Here is a 3779-nt window from a genome sequence, read left to right as displayed (position 1 = left end):
TTTATAACTTAGGCGAGCACAGGGCTGCAGCTAAGCCCCCGAGTGGGAGGGTTGCTCTTCACTCGGTAGGATTTTTTACAACTTAGGCGAGCACAGGGCTGCAGCTAAGCCCCCGAGTGAAAGTCTGGCTTACCACTCGGTAGGATTTTTATAACTTAGGCGAAACGGATTCGCAGCTAAGCCTCCGAGTGGGAGTCTGGCTCACCACTCGGTAGGATTTTGATAAACTTAGGCGAAACGGATTCGCGGCTAAGCCTCCGAGTGGGAGTCTGGCTCACCACTCGGTAGGATTTTTACAAACTTAGGCGAAACGGATTCGCAGCTAAGTCACCCACTGAGGGGAATTTTATTGGACAAAAATAAAAAGTGACAGATATTATGGAGGAACTATGACACTATTATTTTGAGGTCCATGAACTACAAAAGTACTTTATTGTAACTCATCCGAGTGATAAAACTTAAGTGTAGAATGGGCGGAGTAGCTCCGCGTTCCAAGCTCGGGGCTCGTCGATATTATGCTCGACGTTGTAAAGACGGTACGCCCCGTTGTGGAGGACCTTGGTGACGATGAAGGGGCCTTCCCAAGAAGGAGCAAGCTTGTGTGGTTTGTGCTGATCCACTCGGAGAACCAAATCCCCTTCCTGGAAGGCTCGACCTCTCACATTTCTGGCGTGGAAACGGCGCAAATCTTGTTGGTAGATGGTCGATCGGATCAGAGCCATCTCCCTTTCTTCCTCTAAAAGGTCGACTGTGTCCTGCCGCGCTTGTTCAGCTTCTGCTTCGTTGTAGATTTCGACTCGGGGAGCATTATGCAGAAGATCACTTGGTAAGACCGCTTAGGCTCCGTAGACCAAGAAGAATGGAGTTCTTCCGGTCGACCGATTAGGTGTGGTTCGCAGTCCCCAGAGTACAGAGGGAAGTTCATCGACCCAAGCTCCAGCCGCGTGTTTGAGATCACGCATCAGTCGAGGCTTCAATCCCTTAAGAATCAGTCCATTAGCTCGTTCTGCTTGTCCATTCGACTGCGGATGGGCGACTGAAGCGTAGTCGACCCGTGTGCCCTGGGAGTCGCAGAGAGCTCTGAATTCCTCTGAGTCAAAGTTCGACCCATTATCCGTAATGATGCTGTGCGGGACTCCATATCTGAATATTAGTTCCCTGATGAAGCTAACAGCAGTACCGGTGTCAAGGCTCTTGATTGGTTTAGCCTCGATCCACTTGGTGAACTTGTCGACTGCCACCAGTACATGCGTGAAGCCACTTCGTCCTGTTCTCAAAGGACCGATCATGTCCAGCCCCCAAACCGCAAAAGGCCAGACGAGTGGGATGGTCTTCAAAGCTGACGCAGGCTTGTGCGACATATTCGAGTAGAACTGACATCCCTCGCACTTATCTACTATCTCTTTTGCCATCTCATTCGCCTTGGGCCAGTAAAATCCGGCTCGGTATGCTTTGGCCACGATGGTCCGAGAGGACGCATGATGACCACAGGTCCCCGAGTCAATATCATTGAGGATGAGTCGACCTTCTTCTGGTGTTATGCACTTCTGACCGACTCCAGTCGCGCTTTCTCTGTATAATTGTCCTTTGATTACGGTAAAGGCCTTAGATCGACGGACGATCTGTCGAGCCTCTTCCTCATCCTCCGGAAGCTCTTTCCTCAGGATATATGCGACATATGGAATCGTCCAGTCGGGAATGACCACCAAAACCTCCATGATCAAGTCGACCACCGCTGGGACTTCAACTTCAGTCGGATCTGTGGCGCTCTTGGGCTGTGGAGTTTCTTCGGTGAAAGGATCTTCTTTGACTGACGGAGTGTGTATATGCTCCAAGAACACACCACTCGGAATGGCTTCTCTCTTGGAACCTATCTTTGCTAGATCATCAGCTGCTTGATTTTTCAGTCGGGGTATATGATGGAGCTCCAACCCCTCGAACTTCTTCTCCAGCTTCCTCACTGCACTGCAGTATCCAGTCATGGCTGGGCTTCTCACGTCCCACTCTTTCATCACCTGATTGACCACTAAATCCGAGTCGCCATAGACCATTAGGCGACGGACGCCGAGTGAAATGGCCATGCGCAACCCATATAGGAGGGCCTCATACTCTGCCTCATTGTTGGAGGAATCAAAGTGAATCTGGAGCACATATCTGAGCTTATCTCCTCTGGGGGAAACCAGGACAACCCCAGCACCGGAACCATTCAACATCTTAGAGCCATCGAAAAACATGGTCCAATGCTCCGAGTGAACTTCAGTCGGCTGCTGTTGTTCAATCCACTCGGCGAGGAAATCTGCTATCGCCTGGGACTTAATGGCTTTCTTTGCCTCAAACTTGATATCAAGGGGAAGAAGTTCAATCGCCCATTTGGCCACTCGACCAGTTGCGTCTCTGTTGTGCAAAATCTCTGATAGTGGAGCGTCGCTGACGACTGTGATGGAATGGTCAGAGAAATAATGAGCAACCTTCTTTGTGGTCATGTATATTCCATACACAAGCTTCTGATAATGAGGATATCTCTGCTTGGATGGAGTCAAGACTTCAGACAAATAATACACTGGGCGCTGAAATTTGAGAGCTTTTCCTTCTTCTTCCCGCTCGACCGTTAGCATAGTACTGACAACTTGTCCTGTGGCTGCGATGTAGAGCAACAGAGGCTCTTTGCTGATTGGAGCAGCAAGCACCGGCTGGGTGGAGAGCAGAGCTTTTAGCTCGGCAAACGCTGCATCAGCTTCTGGAGTCCACTCGAACTTGTCAGCCTTCTTCATCAGTCGGTAAAGAGGCAGTGCCTTTTCACCGAGTCGTGAGATGAATCGACTTAATGCGGCCAAGCATCCAGTAAGCTTCTGGACATCGTGCACTCGCACAGGGCGTTTCATTCGGAGAATAGTGCCAATCTTCTCTGGGTTAGCGTCGATTCCCCGTTCGGAAACGAGAAAACCGAGTAACTTGCCACCAGGAACTCCAAATGTGCACTTTGATGGATTGAGCTTGATATCATACCTTCTGAGGTTGGCAAATGTTTCGGCGAGGTCAGCGAGCAGGTCGGAACCTTTTCGTGACTTGACAACAATATCATCCATATAAGCTTCCACATTCCGACTGATTTGGGTGAGTAGACACTTCTGAATCATTCGCATAAATGTGGCTCCGACATTCTTGAGGCCGAATGGCATGGTGATATAGCAGAAGCACCCGAATGGAGTGATGAAAGCTGTTTTTACCCGAATGGAGTAAGCATCTAAAAAAGACAACCTCTCGCATCCCGCGGTCGAGTCAACAATTTGATCTATGCGAGGGAGAGGAAAGTGATCTTTCGGGCAGGCCCGGTTGATGTGCTTGAAATCAATGCACATTCGGAGCGACTTGTCCTTCTTAGGAACCATGACGACATTAGCGAGCCACTCGGAGTGGTATATCTCTCGGATAAATCCTGCCGCCAACAGTCGAGCCACTTCTTCACCGATGGCCTTTCTCTTCTGGACGGCGGACCGCCGAAGATGCTCTTTGACTGGTTTTGCAGACGAGTCAACTCTTAGGCGATGCTCAGCCAGTCCCCTGGGAACACCTGGCATGTCAGCGGGCTTCCATGCAAAAATGTCCCAGTTCTCACGGAGGAACTGGATGAGCGCTTCTTCCTATTTTGGGTCGAGTGTTGTGGAGATGCGGGTCGGAGCTGCTTCGGGGTCGGTCGGGTGAATGTGAACAGGCTTCGTCTCACCGGACGACTGGAATGCAGACTCTGTGGCGGGCTTCTTGGATCGCAGCAAGTCACT

This window comes from Triticum aestivum, chromosome 7B (genome assembly GCF_018294505.1).
Source record: "Triticum aestivum cultivar Chinese Spring chromosome 7B, IWGSC CS RefSeq v2.1, whole genome shotgun sequence".
Taxonomy (NCBI): Eukaryota; Viridiplantae; Streptophyta; class Magnoliopsida; order Poales; family Poaceae; genus Triticum; species Triticum aestivum.
This window is presented reverse-complemented; position numbering follows the sequence as displayed.